The sequence below is a fragment of the Eptesicus fuscus genome, chromosome 17 (assembly GCF_027574615.1).
Source record: "Eptesicus fuscus isolate TK198812 chromosome 17, DD_ASM_mEF_20220401, whole genome shotgun sequence".
NCBI classification, from domain to species: domain Eukaryota; kingdom Metazoa; phylum Chordata; class Mammalia; order Chiroptera; family Vespertilionidae; genus Eptesicus; species Eptesicus fuscus.
Genome location: NC_072489.1, coordinates 21818686 through 21839718, shown reverse-complemented (window position 1 = coordinate 21839718; position 21033 = coordinate 21818686). Strand labels below are relative to the sequence as shown.

Here is a 21033-nt window from a genome sequence, read left to right as displayed (position 1 = left end):
AAAGAGAACCTAAACTAAGTTTGACAGAATCAAAATGATCTGCAATGACTCAACTCACTGTCAGAATAAAACTCAAACTCTTAAGGGAAAATTAAAATAATCTGAAGCCTCTGAAACACATGATCCACAAAGTTTAGCTTACAATAAAAATTAAGTAGGCATGTGAAGAATCAGGAAAAGGTGAATGCTAAAAACTAAAAGAACCCATAGCAATAGATCCAGAGTTGTTCCAGATAATGGAATTAACAGACAAGGATTTAAAAATGCCTATGATTAATACTTCAATGAAAATGAATAATAAATAAATAAGATGTATGAAAAAATGAGTAACAGCCGAAACCGGTTTGGCTCAGTGGATAGAGCGTCAGCCTGCGGACTGGAAGGTCCCAGGTTCGATTCCGGTCAAGGGCATGTACCTTGGTTGCGGGCACATCCCCAGTAGGGGTTGTGCAAGAGGCAGCTGATCGATGTTTCTCTATCATCGATGTTTCTAACTCTCTATCCCTCTCTCTTCCTCTCTGTGAAAAATCAATAAAATATATTTAAAAAAAATGAGTAACAGAAAAATTGAATATATAATGTATACAATGGAGATGTTAAAACTGAAAAATAAAATATCTGAAGTTAACTCACTGTACAGGAATAACAGTAGATTGGACACAGAATATAATGGAATTAGTAAATTACAAGCACAAGAGTACAAGAGAGGACCACAGGCATGAACAAAAGAGAAATGTGGGACACAATCAAAAGGTCTTGCATACATTTAAGAGGAGTCTCAAAAAGAGAGTTTAGAGAGAATGAGACTAAGGCAATCAATATTTGAAAAAAAGAATGACTATGTATTTTACAAATCTAAATAATGAAAAACCCACAGATTCAAGAACGTCAGTGAGCCCCAACTGGGATAACCTTAATAAAAACAGAACTAGGCACATCACAGTTTAATCACACATGAGCAAAACAAACATAAAATTTAAAAAACAAACTGAGAAAAAGAGTCAATACTTTTAGGGAAACAATATTAATGTTCTCTCTCTTCCCAATAGAAGCTATGAAAGCTAGATGACAGTTAAATGGCACCTTGAAAGTGATAAAAGAATAAAAATCTTGAAAATCTAGAATTCAATATCTAGAGGAAATATCCTTCAAAATAAGTTAAAAAGAGAGTCTAAGATAAACAAAAACTGAGAGGATGTATTGCTAAATGTCACTTCCTATAGGAAATACTAAGTAAATACTGTTAAATAAAGTTGAATCACCAATATTTTGGTGGCACAGAGCACAATATCGAGGGAAAAACATATGTACAAATGACTGAAATATTTAGAAGAATTAGATTCTGAATGTGAAAAGTAATAACTTAATCCATGTATTCTGCTTATTTTCCTCTTTGATTTATGCACAATAGTGATAAATGTTTTTAAAACATGCTGAGCTATCAAAAGGGCTCTTTCAATAAATATAATAAAAAGATCATAAGAGCCCTCACCAGTTTTGCTCAGTGGATAGAGCATCAGCCTGTGGACTGAGGGGTCCCAGGTTCGATTCTGGACAAGGGTATGTACATTGGTTGCAGGCACATCCCCAGTAGGGTGTGTGTAGGAGGCAGCTGAATTGATTTTTCTCTCTCATCGATGTTTCTAACTCTCTATCCCTCTCCCTTCCTCTCTGTAAAAAATCAATAAAATATTTTTAAAAAATCATAAGAGATAAAAGAAGCAGTGTATCAACACTTATTTGGCAGTGTTTTATTATTTTGTTTGCTTTCTTAGTGGGATATAAGTTAATGATGTATCTTGCTATCCATTGAATTATACATTTGATAAAACACAGCAATACTTTTAAAAAAATGAAATCTGTGGATATAAAACAGAAATCCAAAATCAATTCTTTGTATTAAAAACAATGAAATAGCAAAATATTTTAGGCATTTACTATGAGGAAATGAAAATAACACAAAAGGAATAAATGGGATAAATAAGGTATGGCAATTTTCAAATGTTCCTAGTAAACGTAAAAATATTATTTAAATTTAAATATTTTAGAGAAGTATAACAGAATTTTGGCTCAAAAAGATAGACAATCACCAAAGAACTACAGCTACACAAAAACTGAATGAAGACATTTTAAAATTATCTCCATTAAATTCTCTCTGAATTTAACTCAATCCTCTATAAATTTATACATTAACTTTAACAGTTCTATGTACTCTATAATTATACACACAATAAATTTAACAAAATATTAGCAAATCATATTCATTACTATATAAAAAGAATAAGTCATCTCAGTCAGCTAAGCTTTATCACAGAAATGCAAGGTTTGTTTAATATTCAGATATCAATACCACTCATTACATTAACAGAATAAAGGCAAATAAGTATATGATCATTTAAATATATGTAGAAAAAAGCATTTGAGAAAATTCAACACCCATTTATGAAAAAAATAACTTAGTAAACTAGGAATAGAAGTGAATTTTCTCAACCAAAGGTAAGTCTATACGTAATATGAAATGTGTTTCTTTTTTTTTTTTTAAGATTGTAATTAAGACAAGAATGTCCATTCTCCATACCTTTATTCAATATTATGCTGGAGGTCCTAGCCAATGCAATGAGGCAAGAAAAAAATTTTTAGAGAAATATTAAATATAATGAAATAAGAAAAACTCTCAGAAAACATGATTCACAGACATGATTATGTATACACAAAAATCACAAGATATCCATTATTGAAATATTAGAGCTAGTAAGTTTAGTCAGATCATAGGCTACAAGATATATGTAAGAAAAAAAGCAACACAATTATATGTGTATTTACCAGCAAGGAATAAATGAAAAACAGAATTTGGAGAACGATTTCATTTGAAATATCAAGTGTCATAAAACACTCAAGGGTAAATTTAACAAAAAAATGAATAAAACTTAGCACTGCAAACTATAACATTCACAATCTTCAAGATTTCTTAGACACAATACAGAAAGTAGTAACTATAAAAAATATGACAAATTAGACTGCTCATAAAAAGACACTTAAGAATATGAAAGTAAATAAGTCTTAAGTAAATTGATACCAATGACTTACATATAGATTGGAAAAGTGAACACAGTTACATTGTCAAATCATCCAAATTTAATCTATAACTTTAATATAATCTCAATCAAAATCTTAGCAGGCTTTCATTGTAAAAATTGTTAAGTTGATTCTAAAATTTATATGAAAATGCAAAGAATCTAGAATAGATAACACACTCTCAAAGAAAACAACAAAAAACTTGGAATAATAACAGTACTTGCTTTAAAGACTTCCTATAAAGCTACAATAATCAAGAAAATATGCAAAATGGCAGATATGTAAATAAATCAGAAAAGAGAGTCCAGAAATATACCCATGTTTATAGGATTAATATATGTTTACAAAGCCTCTAGAGCAATCAGTGGGCAAAAGTAAGCCCAACAAAAGGTGCTGGAACAGCTAGATAACCATATTTTGAAAAGTGAGCCTCAATTCCGTTCTTATACTATACACAACAATTAATTTGAAATGGTTAATAAATAAGAAGCAGAAAGCTTCTTGAAGAAAACATAATATAACATTCACAATCTTCAAGATTTCTTAGACACAATACAGAAAGTAGTAACTATAAAAAATATGACAAATTAGACTGCTCATAAAAAGACACTTAAGAATATGAATAGGCATGCCACAAATTGTAAGAGAATATTCACAATACACACATCTAACAAAGGACTTGTTTAAGGGATATATAACACCAACACAATAATAAGAGGACAAATATAAACAATAAAAACGGGGGAAATATTTTTGAACAGACACTTCATAAAAGAAAATATAAAATGACTAATAAACACATGAAAAATTACTCTATACTAAAAACATTATGGAACTGAATACTATTTCTACAGCCACTAAAATGTCTAAAATCATAATACCTAATGTTGGAAATATGTGGAATAATTTGGAACTCTCTTGCATTGCTGGTGGCAGTGTAAAATGGTACCACCTCTTTGAAAAAAGATTTGGCAACTACTTTTGACATTAAATATATATCTATGATCACACAATCCTCCTCATTATATACCTTAAATAAATGAAAATATATATCAACAAAAAACTGTACAGAAATATTCAGTCATTCTATTAATAATAGTCCCAAACTGGAAACAATTCAAATGTTCAGCAGCATGAAGATGGATAAATTTTTTAAATGTGTTTTTATTGATTTCAGAGAGAGGAATGGAGAGGGATAGAAACATCAATGCTGAGAGAGGATCATTGATCAGCTTCTGCATCCCCCTCGCCCCCACTGGGGATCAAGCCTGCAAACTGGACACATACCCTGACCAGGAATTGAACCATGACCTCCTGGTTCCTGCGTAAGCATTAAACCACTGAGCAACACCAGCCAGATGAAAATGGATAAATTTGTAGTATATTGACTCAAACGAATGCTACTCAGTAATTAAAAAGGTTCAAACTGTTGATGCAAGCATCTCAAAAATAGCTTGCTGAGTAAAAGAAGCCCTACAAAAGTCATTTATATGAAATTCTAAATTGGGCAAAACTAATCTTTGGCAAAAGAAATCTGAGCTAGAGGAAATGTGTCTTCTAGGGAGCTGGATGAACGTAATGGCATTTTGTAAATATTCTATATCTCTATTCTACATCTTGTTGGAGTGTAAATTATACTAGTGAATGTATTTTTTTCAAAATACATCAAACTACTGTAAGATGTAAAATTTCCACATTTAATTTAAATATGCCTCATTTAAAAAATTCACTTTTTTTCCTAAGAGGGAGGTTATTACTTTATTTTGGTTTGGTTCTGGCTTTCCACTTCAGTCTCTTTTCCTGCCTCTAACTTTCATATTGTACAATCCACCAATATCAACTACTTATAATTCCTTAAACATACATTTGTGCATGAACTCTGTCTGCTTGGAATGTTCCTTCCCTCTTTTCACCTATAAAACATTCACTTGTAAATTGTAAGGCTGCAGTGAGTTCACTTCCTCTCCAAAGCCTTTCCTATTCTCTTAGGAAAGGCTTTGGAAAGGAAGTTAATATCTTTGGAAAGGCAAAATAATATCTTCCACTTCAGTTCAATTCGGTGCCTCATTTCAACTTTTATTACTGCATATAAAATAATAATAATAATAAGGAACTTTCACCATTTGCAACAGCATGGGGGAATTTGGAGAGTATTATGCTAAATGAAATGAGCCAGTCAGAGAAAGATAAATATCACATGACCTCACTCATATGGGGAATCTAGTGAACAAAAGGAACTGATGAACAAAATGGAGCCAGAAGCATGGGTGCATGGAACAGACTGGCCAGTGCCCGAGGGGAGGGGTTGAGCGTGGCTGGATAAAGAAGGTGAAGGAATTAAAGAAAATATAGGTATACCCTATGGACAGGGACAATAGTTTGGTGAAGGCCAAGAGAGGGGGAAGCAGGGGTAGGTGGAGGTAGGCAAAGTGCTGGGAAAATTAATTTCCAGCATAATTCTCATTTTACAGGTAATCAAATTGAGGTATAGAGAAGCTGTATTGCCCATCAATAACCACAATGCTCCCATACTGAATGAAGTTAAGCTTTCAACCAAGGTCTCTTTGATTCCAAAATCCATGCTCTAAAATCAATAACTAGGATTAACTACTTCCCAGATTTCCTATGAGAAAAAAAAATAATGGGCATGACATTATTACATTAATAATTGCATCAAATTGGCCAAAAAATTGTACATTTCTTATGATACAAATGAACTAACTAAACCAGCTGAAATCAAAGATGCCAGAATTTTTTTAAAGCAGGGGTAAATATGTATTGTTTTTCTTTCTTATCTCTTGCTACTGACATTTCTGAATATTTTCAGGCAAAGGTAGACTCTTTAACCTCCCCTAGGTATCTGATTTAATTTTTGTCTTAACTACTGCCTGCTGTAATTATCTGTGTATATAGGTGGAAAATGTGTTTTATCTTAGATTTATTTCTGTGGGTCATCCAAAGATGCAGGAAAAAAATACACTATAAGCTCTTAAATTGGTTTCTAACATATTGAAACCCTGTTAGACAACCCAAGAACTTCCTGGTTTCTTTGAAGAAGATTTGTTTTGAGTTTGCCGTTTGGTTTATGGAACCATTGTGATGTGTGACTTTGGCCCTGGTATCTGCAGCTGCCCAAACTCCTCATTAGTGAATGTCAGCATCATCCCTACAAACTGTCATCTATCTCCCTACCCAGTATCACTTCTGCGGGCACTCTGTATCCTGGACACGCTCATCTAATAATGAGAATAAACATCAAATCCTTCGTCCTGAACCCCAAACAACACTTAGTTGCTTTTTTATGTTCATACATTCTATTTATTTTACTTTTTGTTATTGTTGTACAATCTCTGAGAAGTCTAGTGAAAGGATCGCTCCTTCCATAAACTGTTAAAGGGAGAAGATCATGGCACCAATTTTTGCCAAAAAGCACTGAATAGAATAATATGTATTAAACTTCTGTAACATAAAGTCTATATTGCTTCCCTAAGTTGTTTTCAGGCCTTAACCTGTTGTATAGTGGTTGTCTTTAAAACATTTTAGAAGAATATGTGGGTTTAGAACTATGCTGGATTTAGCTTGTGCAGAGAATATAGTTAGCATAGCAGGCCCGAGACTGCTACCCCTAGAAAGGCCTATTTGCAAGCTTGACCTTTGCCTGAAATCTCAGAACTTGAATGGCAAATAGTCTCCCTAAACTAATATTAAGTTTTCCCTAATTAAGAAAAGTAGTTCCCTATGCCTACACATTTGTACAAACAATATGGTTTATGCTGAAGACCTGCTTTTTACTAGGAATCTGGAATTTTGATACAGATTATGAGCAGAGGGTGTACAGAGCCAGCTCCCAACAAAAACCATGGGCTCCTAGGCTCAGTCAAGCATCCCTAGTAAATAACATTGAACACACCTTGTCACAATGTGATGCTGGAGAAGTTAAATGTGCCCTGTGTGATTCCCCTGGGAGAGGACTTCTGGAAGTTTGAGCCTGTTTCCTTCCAATTATACCCCTTTTATTTTTTTCTTTGATGATTTTGCTTCGTATCTTTTCAGTGTAATAATTCATAGCCATGAGTCAATATCCTGAGCCCTCTGAGGCCTCCCAGCAAGTCATCAAACCTGTAGCTCGTGTTGGGTTATTCGTTAAAAATTAATTTTATGAAAATAATAGAACATTCTTTTAAAAATCTTCTTCCTTTGAAGAGCAAATTTAATTATGTATTGATTGATATTTTTTTTACTTTTTATCTAAATGACTCATTTTTTTTTATAATATAATCTTCAACTGTATTCTTGGTAATACAAATAAATGGTTGTAAAACATAAAGAAAGGTATTCTAAGATGGTTACTTTTATCAGAAAATTCAAGCCACCACTTTTACATACTCATCTGTAAACTCAAATTGCTAAGAGGAATCAATAGATCTAGAGAACAGTCAGAAAATACCAGCTGAAGGTCTAAAGAGTTAGTTCCTTGAAAATGTCCATCAATCTCAGCAGGAGATAATGTTTGAAGGAGTTATAATATATATATTCCAGGAAAATAAATGAACGCCTGTGTGTTGGCCCCAGGCGCAGTGAGAAAGAATACAAAGTAATCAGTATAGTGGGAACAACTAGAAAAGTCCGTATTGACTAAGTTCTGTGATGTTGAGTGCCAAGAAAGTTTTTTCAGCTTTCCCACTTAGTCTTCCTTTTCTATTTCTGAATTTTTAAAGCGATACTTCTCTACTTTTTTTTTTTAATGAAACAAGATTTATTTTTAAAAGGCAAAGTTTTACTGCTAATGAATAATAGTGTTTTCTCTCTTTTAATACCTGTTTTTATTACATTTATTGGGGTGATATTGGTTAATGAGATCATGTAGGTTTCACATATATGCATATATTCATAACCCATGCACAGAGCCAACAGTATGAGGAAGGCCTGATGTTGTGAGGGGGGTGGGCAGAGAGGGGAAAAAATGGGAGACATCTGTAATACTGTGGACAATTTTAAAAGTAAATAAATGAAATGAAATTAAACAAACAAAAAGATTATATAGGTTTCAAGTGTACATTTCTATGATGCATGATCGTTATACTAGAATTGCATGGTGTTCCCACCACTCAGAGGCAAATCATCTTCCGTCACTGTATATTTGCTCCCCTTCACCCTTTACTATCCCCCAACCCCCTTTTCTCTGATAACCACCATACTATTCTCTGTGTCAATGAGTTTCCATTTTACATCTCACATATGAGTGAGATGACATGGTTCTTAGCTTTTTATGACTGAATTATTTTACTTGGCCGGATATATTCAAAGTCCATCTATGTTGTCACAAATGGCAGTATTTCTGAGAATAAAGAACGAAGCTGGAGGTATCAAATTACGTGACTTTAAATTGTACTACAGAGTGGACAATAATCAAAACAGCATGATACTGGCATAAAATTAGACATAGAGACCAATGTAACAGAATTGAGAGCCCATAAATAAAACCATATGTATATTAGCAATTTATTTTGACAAGGAGTCAAAAACATACAATGTAAAAGACAAAGCTTCTTTAATAAATGGTGCTGGAAAGACAGGAAAGCCACAGGCAAAAGAAGGAACTAACCTAAAGTTTGTCCCATGTACAAAATTTAATTCAAAATGGATCAAAGACCTAAACATAAGATCTGCAACAATAAATTACATGGAAGAAATCATAGGCACTAAATATTTGGACCTTGGTCTTAGAGAAGATTTTATAAATTTGACCCCAAAGGCAAGAGAAATAAAGCAAAAAATAAATGAGTGGGACTATCTCAAATTAAAAAGCTTCTGTACTGTAAAGGAAACCAACAACAAAATAAAAGGCAACTAACTAAATGGGAAAAGATATTTGCAAACAACAGCTTTGACAAGGGGTTAATTTCAAAAATTATAAAGAACTCATACAACTCAACATGAAACAATCCAATTAAAAACTGGACAGAGGACCTGAACAGACATTTCTCCCAAGAAGACATACAAATGGCCAGCAGATATATGAAAAGATTCTCAGTTTCATTAGCTATTAAGGAAATGCAAATCAAAACAACAATGAGATACCACCTCAAATCTGTTAGAATGACCATTATCAACAAGACCAACAATATCAAGTTTGAAGAGGATGTAGAGAAAAAGGAACCCTGATTAACTGCTGCGGGAGTGTAAACTGGTACGGGCATTGTAAAAACACAGTATGGTGGTTCCTCAAAAATTTACGAATAAAGTTACTGTATGACCCAGAAATCACTCTTATGGGTATCTACCTAAAATTTTTGAAAACATTTATTTGCAAAGATATATGCACCCCTATGTTCAGTGCTGCATTATTCACAGTGGACAAGACATGGAAACAACAAAGTGTCCTTCAACAGATGATTGAATAAAGAAGATGTGATACACATATACAATGGAATACTACTCAGCTATAAGTAAAGATTAGATATTCCCCCTCTTCTTATACCATTCACAAGGGTAATTAGGATTATTTCCAATCAATAAAATGGAAAATAGGAAAAAAGGTCATCCTGATAAAGACATATGAAATACTCAATGATAAACTAAATAGATTATATGAGTGCTTTGAGGGAAAAGAGGAGCAAAAATAAGAAGCAAAACTTAAAAAGAATTAATTCTTAAAGCAAGAATATGATATAAATAATAATTTCTAAAAATATAGCATTTATAGTGCAAGACACTGTTCTGTATATTAACACATCTACTCTCTAGAACAACCCTAAGAGATAGTTGATATATTGTCAATCCCATTTCAACAATGGGGAAACTAAGATTCAGAGAAATAAATATCATTGAAGATCACATTAATTTGAAGAATTGGAATCCAAAGCCAGGTGGTCTGACTCCATCATCCAAGCTCTTAACCATTATACTATGTCATATATTTAAAGACATATTATAGAAAGATTTCTCAAAGTAGTGGTAAAAAACTGTGGATTGCTTTCCAATTTGTAGTTTCATAAGAAACTAAAACTGAGTAGAGGGACCAAAACTAAACCATTCTAACTTATCTTGCAGAACCAAACACTTCCTTCCACACACATATATGCCCAAGGAAAGGCTATGCCTTTTCCTAAGGCTACATTCTCTACAGATTGTGCATATGACTTGGGAATATTTTGAATGGTTGTAACTACTTAGTTTTGTAGATAAAACATTTCATGAAATGGACATCTCTATGTTGATACAGACCAAACCACTAAAATACAGCCATGTAGAAAAGAGGTGACAAAAAAGTATGGAATAGGATGCAAGGTAATGAAAATAACAAACCCTAAGCAGTTCAGGCAGAAAGAGTAAAAAGAAAGGTTAAAAAAGAAATTTTCATGAATACTTCAAAACTATTTTCCAGAATCAGAAATCTTACTTTGGTGCCCATCAGTGATAAGGGCCAAAATCTGTTCCTAAACTTGGAGGACTAATGTCTAGCTGTAGAGACTAGTGAGACCCATGTCTATTAGCTCACAATTCCATTCTCTCAATATGAATGAAATCTCTGTCTCTGTTTTCTAGAAAAACAAAATAAAATAAAACTCCCACATATTTAAAGAGCCAGACAGGTGGTTATTTTCTTTCATGGGGACTCAGTCTCATCCTTTGAGAGTTGAGTAAGAAACACATTTGAGTTTTCACATGTGCTGATATGCTTTCTTGCACTTGTTAATAAGAGCTATGTAACCTCTCGTTCCCATTTTGACTTAAGCTATCAAGAAACTCATTCGCAGTAGTCTCCTTTAGCCTAGGTTTTCTATTAGTATTATCTCATCATTCTTGCTTGCTTGGTTCTAGCCTTAGTATGCTTAATTTAGTTATTTTATTCTATTTGGCTCTCTGGTGATAAGCCATCACAAATTCTCTTTTGAAGTATAAAAAATATAATAGGTTTATTAAATGCACTGCCTAAACTGAGGATAAAAAGATTTGTTTCATCAGTAGAGATGTAAAACAATAGATACAGTGGTTTTTGTTGGACAGTAAGTTCAATGCACTTAAATAGTATGCTGTGACTGCTAAGAAGTTAACTTCATTTTACTTAGGCTGTACTCAAAGGCATATAGCCCCTATGATATCAAAGAATGTGCCTTAGCAAAGTCCTCAGTACATAGCAGATCAACAAATGTTTCATAAATTCAAGAAGACATTCTTGTTCTTTTTAAAAATCTTTATTGTTGAAAGTATTACATATGCCTCCCTTTTCCCCCATTGACCTCTCTCAGCCCACCCCTACCCCCACCTCAGGATCTTGTATGCATATATGCATAACCCATGGACACAGACAGATATTCCTGTTCTTTAGATCACATGAAATATTGTGTGCAATGAGTGAAAACACAAAACCACACTTTCAAAAAGACATGTCAGACCATATCGAATATCAAGTATGTGACACTGCTAGTAAAAATAGAAAATAATATAATCACTTTGGCAAACAGTTTGGCAGTTACTTAAAAAGTTAAACATATATCTATCATAAACCCAGCCATTCCACTCCTAAGTATTTATTCAAGACAAATGAAAATATACATCTACAAAAAGACATACATAAATGTCCACAGAAACTTCGTTTGTAATTGCCAAAAGTTGGAAACCACCCAAATGTCTGTCAACAGGTGACTGGATAAATAAATTGTGGTATATCCATATATGAAAGGCTATCTATAATAATAAAAGTATAATATGCTAATTAGACCAGATAGCCGAACAACCATCCAGACATCCTTCCAGACAACTATCCGGATGAAACTGGGGCTGAGACATCTGAGCCCCTTGCACTAATTTTGTGCATCAGGCCTCTAGTTTAGCAATAAAAAGGAACATTGATGCATAGAAGACATGGGGAAATTTATAAAGCATTAAACTAAGCAAAGAAAGCCTAACCAAAAATACTTGCTCTTTGATTCCATTTATATAAAATGCTACAAAATATAAATAAGTCAATAGTGATAAAGAGCAGATAGTGGTTACCTGGGGATGGGGTTGGAAAGAGAAATGGTAATTACCAAGGGCCAAGAGGACACTTGAGGGGTTTTGAAATGCTGGTTGTTTTGTTTTGGTGATGGTTTCTGGGGTATACACAGATGCCAGAATTCATCAAATGGTACACTTTAAGAATGTGCAGTTTATTATATGTCAATTATACCTCAATAAAAGTGTTTTTTAAATGAAGAAATAGTAAAAAATAAGAAAAAATTGAACTATACAGACAAGAGCAATATGGATGATCGAAAAGACTCCAAACCATGGTGCTCATTGAGGAAATGAGAATAATTGGCCAGGCAAACAGAATCCACTGCAAAGTAAAATAGTCAACTTAACGAAGTGACTTGGGTAGGAAAGTAATCTTATGTTTCCTGAATGGTCCCAAGAGGCAGTCCTGGCAAAATGAACTCCTGATTTCACCCCACTGTATGAGAGAAACTCAAAACAAACTAGCAATAAATTTAATTTCCCCTCAGCCCTTCTCAACGGTATGTGGCAACTACCATCCATCCAGTTGTTCATGCTAAATATTATCCCCACAGCCAACATTCAACATATCAGCAGGTTGTATTGGCTCGACCTTCGAAGCATGCCCTCAGTCCACGTGCTTTCCTTCACCACTTCCACTACCAGCGGAGCCCCATCTAAGAACACATATGTATGTGTAAGTGTCTTCTAAAGCAGTGTCACTGCTATATGCCTCCAAATGGTCTCCCAATTACCACATTTACCCTCTTCCTGTAAAATCCAGTTTCCATAGAAAAAAGAGCAACCAGGGTGATCTTTTAAAAGTGTAAATCAAATTCTATAATCCCCTGATTAAAATAATCCAGTGTTTCCTATTATACCTTGAATAAAATCCAGAACACCCTGCCATGCTTTACATGGTCTAGCACTTTCCATCCTTATCCCAAACTATACCATTACCACTGCTGGGTACACTAGGGTCCATCTTGACTCTCATTCTCACTGTTCTTCAAAAATACAAGAATTTTTCCCCCAGGGCCTTTTTCCCAATTATTGTTTCTACCTGGAAACTATACTTCCAAATTGATGCCCATCTGGTCCCATCTCATCACTTAAGTTTTAAACATCACCATTTCAGACAAGGCATCTCTCTTCATGGATTTAAAGTTTTTTCCCTTTCCACAGTTGTCCTCTGTCTCATTAGCCTGTTTTATTTTCCTCCTAGCATTTAATGCTTATATATAATTTATGTATTTGTTCATTCTGTTATTGGCTGGTCCCATAACTATCACCAGATTTTAGAAAAATGACAGATTTATAGTAGACAGTCAATATTAGAGAGACATAGATTTGTTCAAGGCCAACAGTTACTTTCTAATAGTTACTCAAACCTAAGTAATATATGAAGTACTTTATAGGGGAAAAATATATCCTAAGCAAGCCCAGCACTGACTTAATTACTTTTGAGTATAATCCTATATAATAAAACCCTAATATGCAAATCAACCAAATGGCCAAACGAACAGCAGAATGACCAGTTGCTATGACACACACTGACCACTAGGGGGCAGATGCTCAATGCAGGAGCTGCCCCCGGTTGAGCGTCTGACCCCTAAGAGAGAGGCAACTGGCGGCGGCGATCAGGGGGTGGGGCCAGCAAGGGGGCAGCGCCAGGCCACCAGCCAAGGCAGGTGCCAGCGGGAGCCCCTCGATTGCCCTGCCCGCTGGTCACTTCACAGATGGCCCTGATTGCTGACCAGGAATAGGGACCCTACCCTATACATTGGGAACAGTCTCTTAGATTTAAAAATTAAAACCTGGCAAGGCTACTCTACCACTGAAAAAATAGGATGATGCATGGACTCTGGCTTGCACATTTTGTGGTCAGCCCTGATTCTGGAATTGCGACAAAGCCAATTCCTTAACTTCTCTCTGCTTCAGTTTTTGCACCCATAAGATGGGGAAAATGGTACTACTGCCTCAGAAGGATCATGTTAGGTACTGTTTTTTATAATCAGGGCAAAACAATGTAGCTGCCCATGCAACAGCAAGATGCCTTTCAGCTGTATGAAAAGTATGGTCACTAGTGCATGCAGTGTCCTGGATTCCAAGAGGGATATCCGACTGCCGGTTTAGGCCCTACATCCCCCGAGGGGTCCCGGATTGCGAGAGGACGCAGGCCAGGCTGAGGGACACACCCGCCCCAATGCACAAATTTCATGCACTGGGCCTCTAGTGTTACATAATTATTTATAATCAAAATTTTTGAATGAGTTCTTTATTTACAGCTCATTTATTATTACTATAAAAAAAGATTCACTAATAAATACAGTCAAATTTTTGAAACAAATATTTTAATTAATAATATATGTAAATGATATATAGTGTTGCTTTATTGAAACCAATTTCTTTTTTTAAATATAATTTTATTGATTTCAAGGAGGAAGGGCGAGGTAGAGAGAAAAATAGAAACATCATTAATTGGCTGCAGGGCCCCCTACCAGGACTGAGCCCACAACGCAGTCATGTGCCCTTGGCCAGAATCAAAACTGGGAGCCTTCAGTCCACAGGCTGATGCTCTATCCACTGAGCCAAACCTGCTAGGGCTGAAACCAATTTCTTGTAGCATGAACACAACACTACTGGTTGTTACAGCAAGGGGTTGCTAGCATTTGGTCGCCTGAACCACGATTACTTATGTCACAACACTCACCCTCATGTTGTTTCCATCTTGTTTGAACCTTTCATAAATCTTCATTATATAATTTGTGAACTCTCATTTATTCTACTACATAAACTTTAGAATTGTTGTGAATGTGCGTGTGTGTATCTTAAGCCAGGTACTTTGATTGAAATTGCATTACATTTATCTATTTATTTATTTGGCAAGGAATGACAGCATCTTGGAACATGGTATTTATTTTCAGTTATTTGATTATTATTTTATCTGTAACTTTAAAAATAGGTTTATGTAATTATTAAAAGTATGTTTTTGATACTAGTATGAAGAGACTCTTTTTTTCAATTAACATTTTACTTTATTAATGTTTTCTCCTGTCTGTGCTCCTCACTAAATTCTCTTGATTTTGTTTTCTTAATACACTTCATTTGAATTGTGTAGATTTACTATCAAATCCATGTAAATAATGACAATTAATTTATTTTTTATTATTTTAATGTTTATTTAATTTCCTTTCTATTATCCAGGAATACCAAATGATGTAGAATAATCATGATGATATGAAGCATCCTTGGTTTGTGTCTTGTATTAAAAGGTCAGTCTTAGTATTTCTTCACATTCTATGATGTTTTCAGTTTGATGTTAGAAGGTCTTTGGCATACTTTGGTAATTTTATTACCTTCCTGTTGTATATAAGTTTTTACCTAGAATGGCCATTGGTTTTTATCAAGTGATTTTCATGTCTGTGTTTTTAGAATCATATGATTTTATTCCATGATTCATTTTTAATATAATGAGTAATATTGGTACATTGTTAATTGTAAAATATCTATCCATCCATGGAGTATAAACTATTTTAAACAAAGCAGTCAAAATCATAGTTCTAACAACTAAATATACAAATATAGTATGAAGGTGTTTGGGCTTAGCAGCAGTTCTTGCAAACTCATCAGATCCCCTACGCCCCTAGAATCACTCCTCCCCTGCATTCCCTACTCTCTGGAACATAACACTTTCTAGCCAGCCAGAACCAAAGTCATCTTAACTCATTTTCTTTCTCTGACTTCTCTGACTCCCACAGCCAATCTGTCTCCTCATTCTGTTCATTCTACTTTCTAAACATCTCTCAATTTCAAATACCACATCCATCGACTCAGGTCCTCAATATCTCTACCACTTGGGCTAGAGAATTCTAATAGGAATTGTGATCTCCCATATTGCTCCCACATCCCCAAAAGACCTTCCATACTTCAGCTAGAAACTGAATATGACATTTATTGCTTAAAATGCAATGTTTTGTCATAAATAGGAAGATGGTCTCCAAACTCCTTAAAATGGCACATAAGGTCCTGCATGATCTGCCCCTCACCCCTGCCAGTCTCTGCCTCCGTTTCCCATGCATGCAACCCAAAGCTGTAGGTATGTTAATGTTCATCATGATCTCAAATGCCCCCTTGCAGTTTCACATCCTTTCATTGTAGCGAACAAGCTTCCTGACTATGTGCTCCTCCCCACAAACCCCTTCACTCATAGTGTCCTTTCCTAAACAATCCTATCTAATAAAAGGGTGATATGCAAATTAACCATCACTCGTCACAAAGATGGTGGCGCCCATAGCCACAAGATGGTGGCGCCCAGTCCTCTCGGCCCCCGCCGGAGTCCCCCAGTCCTGGGGGGGGCGGCCGCTGAAAGCAGGCAGTGTGAGTGACTTGGCAGAATGCTTGCTTCATCACTGTGGCAACGAGGCAAGCATTCCACCCCAGCTGCAGAAGGCCTCTGGCCAGCCCGGGGCATGGATGGGCCTCTGGGCCGTGAGAGCCTCTGGGCAGCGGGCGCGGAGTGGCCTGGCCCTGCAGAGAGCTACTGGTGCACGGACTCGTGTGCAGGGCAACTAGTAACAATAATAATAATTTTTGATTACCACTCTCATAGAAGGAGCTAGTCTTAGACTATTAGTTTAGTCATCTTCCACCCCCTCTTCATTTAACCTCAGAATCCCTGGTATTGGGAACAGTATATTGCACTGTGTGGAGACTCAGTTGGGTTTATATGTATATATTGAACTTTAGATGAACACAAATTGAATTTAGCAATGTACGTGCTGGTTTGCAACTTAATTCTAAAGTCAAAGTACACAAAAGGTCACAGTATTGTGTATAGATACTACTCCATATGCATACTGTACTAAAATCAGGACAAAAGAAGACATTGAACAATTGGAATGATTCCAGAGAAGGCACCAGGGCAAGGACCTTGACAACAAGGGCACATAAGATTTTCAGGATGTTTCAGATCAAGGAAGGACTAGCAACTCAACTGCAGGAACATAGATTGTTTGGATATTGAAAACTATGCAGAAGACAGAATAATTGTCTCCTATACTTGTAGTCTTCAACTCAGAGTTGAAGAGAAGAAAAGGAATAGAATCACAGACCACAGGACAAAGATCCAATTCTCACCTTAGGCAAGAGGAATATAAGAAACTTTCATCCATATGATATAATTCATAGTAATGAAATAACTATAAGTCTTTAGCTTCTCCTGGTGTTTCTCAAAGAGAAGTGAATGGCAGTTTTGAGTGGAAGAGTTCCTAGCTAGAATTATTCTAGGCATTGCAGGACATTTAGCATCTCAGCTTCCCATCCACAAAAGCCTAATAACGTCCCTTGGTCACTGGAACAATAAAAAATGCCCTAATTATTAAAAACTGCTTTCATTTGAGGATAACTGAAATTCATACTATGTTTTTGAAATTGTGCAAGGTATTTTTAATATATTCTTTAATTCTCTCAACAACAAAGCAAGATAGGAACTGTCATTTCCACGTTAAGATAAAGAAATTAAAGATCCGCTAGTAGCAGACAGACCTTCCTGAATCACACTGCCTGCTTGTATCTCTGACAACAGAACATTTTAAGATTTCTCTTAGATTACATGGCCTATTCAGCTACCTGAGACTCTGTTAAGGTTCTGGGATGCAGACTATTGATTTCACTTGCAAATATTTTCAGTGGCCAAACCATTTACATTCAGGCTCCTGTCTCCTGGACTGAATTTAATTCTTGTGGTAGCTCTACCACTTTGAAACGATCTAGTTTCATGTCCTATTCACTCTTGTTTTGACCTGTCTCACGGTAGTCAGACTTGCCATGTAACAGTATGTAAAAAGTCCCTACTTATTAAAATTAATCAAGTAGTTTAAGTAAAGAGAAATGAGGCAGCCTGCCAAAGACCATAAAGCAAATGAATCTGGAGTCAAATCCATGTCAGTACTGAAATCAATAAGTTGAGGATAAAATGAGTCATATTTTAGTTTGTGCAAGGAAACCGTTTATAGGTTATAAATAATCACATTTGAAGAAAATAATGTAATATAATTGCTAAAAATTCATGAACTAGAGATAGATCATCTGAGTTTGAATCCTAGAGCTTGACAATTTATTAATTTCATGACTTTGGGTAAGTTATTCAACCTCCTATACCTCAGTTTTCTCATGTGTTAAATGAGATTACTGTAGTATGTACTTCATAATGTGTGAAATAAATAAACTAATACATAAAAATGCTTAGAATATTTTCTGGAATATTCGAAGTTCCCTATAAATTTTAACTGTTTATGATTATGAAGGAATTGAATAATTCCAACTCTATCATTTGTTATCTTGGGACAGTCATTTTATCTCTCTAGGTTTGCTTTCTTGTCACTAAACAATAATTTAAAAGAGTCAGTTCAGAAATTCTAGTTTTATTAATACAAATTCATCAACTTTTTATCCTCCAAAAATCTCACTGGATATATCTGACTGATGCATCATTGGTTGCACATTTCCTTTTGAATACTGCATAACCTTTGTCTTACCACACTGTTTTGCTGACACCAAACAGCAGTTATTTCTGGTTGGTTGTGGGTGTTTTTTTAATTAATAGGTTCTGTTAACACCTATGACATTTGTCCATGGCTCAGTCTTTATATTTGCCCACTCAAGAAACAGAAAGTACACACTAGCTATCATAGTTGTGTCTGCTTAATGAGAAGGGGAAAGGATCTAATGCTTGCAAGTACAGCATGTGCTGAGTTTTGGATTATTCAGTTTGTTGATCTTCTAAGAGAATTGATCATGAAATATGTTTTATGTCTTAATATAAGATGGCTACTTCTACAAAATCTATACTCCATTTGCTGCATTTTATCCTGCCAGCTGTCTCGTAGGGATCTTGTCTAATAAAATATACGAGTGTCTTTTTTCCTCTCCTATTCATTATCTCTAAAAGCATTTCAGTATCTTATTTGGTGATAACAAGTATCTCTTCAATTTCTGCAATGATAGGAAATCTATGTTTTAAGTCATGCTTGTCAACCACCTGAGCTTCCACTAGTGTTTGGAAAGTTTAACGCACAAATACTGCATTAATAAATCAGCTCCACGAATTAGTTCATTCAGCATGAAATAATAATGTCAATGAAAGGAGACAATTTATATGTTACTACTTAATGAATTCAATAAATTCTTCTAGACATTACTGGTCATTCTTTTGTAAAAATTAATTGTGTTTTCATTATATTTCAGGCAATATGCTGGGCATAACAATTTTTAAAACTTAACACGGCTCCTCTTTTACTTTATTTATTTTGTTTATTTTTAAAAATATGTTTTTATTGATTTCAGAGAGAGAAAGGGAGAAGGAGAAATAGAAACATCAATGATCAATAATCATTGATCCACTCCTTCCTGCATGCCCTCTACTGGGGATCAAGTCTGCAACCTTGGCATGTGCCCTCACCAGGAATCGAACTATGACCTCCTGGTTCATGGGTTGATGCTCAAACACTGAGCCACCCTGGCCTGGCATTTTTTGTTTTGTTTTTTAGATTTCACAAATAAGTAAAATGTTATGGTACTTGTCTTTCTCTGTCTGACTTATTTCACATATCATAATACCCTCTAGGAAAAACCAAGATGGCGGCATAGGTTAAACACCTAACCTGCAGCCGGGCACAACAATTTCAAAAATACAACTAGAGGTCAGAACGGACATCGTCCAGAACCACAGGAGAGCTGGCGGACTGAAATGCCCACAGCTGGGGGGAAGGAGAAGGCCACGGGGACAGTCGGGGAAGCCGTAAAAGCCTGAGGTATGGAGAAACGGGCGGAGACACGAGCACACGCGCCTGCGGGGAGGATGGAACCGGAGAGGAGGGGGCGGCTGATGACCTGGCCGGAGTTCACTGGCAGGAAGGAGATAAAGGCTCCGGAGTGCGCTGAGCACCGGCTCCGATTGCACTGAACCCCATTCCGGGCGAAACCCTGGGAAACTCACTCACTTTCGCAACTCCGCCGCCCCCGCAGGCTGCCCGGCCCGGGACGCTGGGGACGCCGCCGCCGCGGCGGCGCCCGGAGCCCGGCGGCCTCCCAGCACCCGTCCCCGCCGCGCAGCCCCCGCGCACCTGGTCCCGCGGGCCGCACGCCCCACACACCGGATGGAGGCCCGGGCGCCCTCTCCGTGCACCTCCCGGCGGCGCTAGACTTCAGTAGAGTTGACTGAATTCAAGGGATTAAGAATTATAAATTGGGGGGACGCCGCGGCGGCGACGTCCGGAACACGGCGATGGCGGTGCCTGGAGCTCGGCGGCCGCCCAGCGCCCGTCCCAGCCGCGCGGCCCTCGCGCGCCTGGTTTCGCGGGACGCGCGCACCGCGCACCGGACGGAGGCCCGGGCGCCCTTTCCGTGCACCTCCCGGCGGCGCTAGACTTCAGTAAAGTTGACTGAAATGAAGGGATTAAGAAGTACAAATTGAGAAGTTTGAAAAAGATGGCGGCGGAGGTTAAAGGCTGTTCTGTTGCCTCGCACCCAGCGAAATCGGAGGGGATGAGGTGTGGAGGCGCGTGGGTCTGGCTGGTGGCGGGGGAAAGGGGCTTTTGTTCCAAACCTAAGGGAGATTAGCTCTCCATCACCCTGAAACCCATCTTCTGGCGAACCCCGGGAGACCCAGATGCCTGCGGAGAGAGGCGGGACTCTTGCAGAGGTGCGCCCAGCAATCAGTGTTTGCTGCGCTGGAGTGTGGAACGAGGGGACTTAGATACATGGAAGGCAGAAGGACCAGACTCACAGCCATCGAGGCTCGCCGCACCATGGCCTGTTGGCGCCCTGAGACCCCGCCCCGCCCTGGGACCCGCCCCGCACGTCTTGAAGACCTGCCCCGCAAGTCTTGCAGGCACACCTGCGCCCCAAGCAACGGCTTATGCATGTGGGTGGACTGCCCTCTGGCAGCGGACCAGATGATCTGCTGTTCTAGTC

General features: G+C 36.9%; 1 protein-coding gene across 1 annotated transcript in view; it reads right to left on the bottom strand.

Moving 5' to 3' along the window:
• Positions 1 to 21033, bottom strand: part of CTNNA3 (catenin alpha 3) — a 1343669-nt gene that overhangs the window by 658960 nt on the left and 663676 nt on the right. The gene's annotated exons all lie outside the window — the stretch shown is intronic.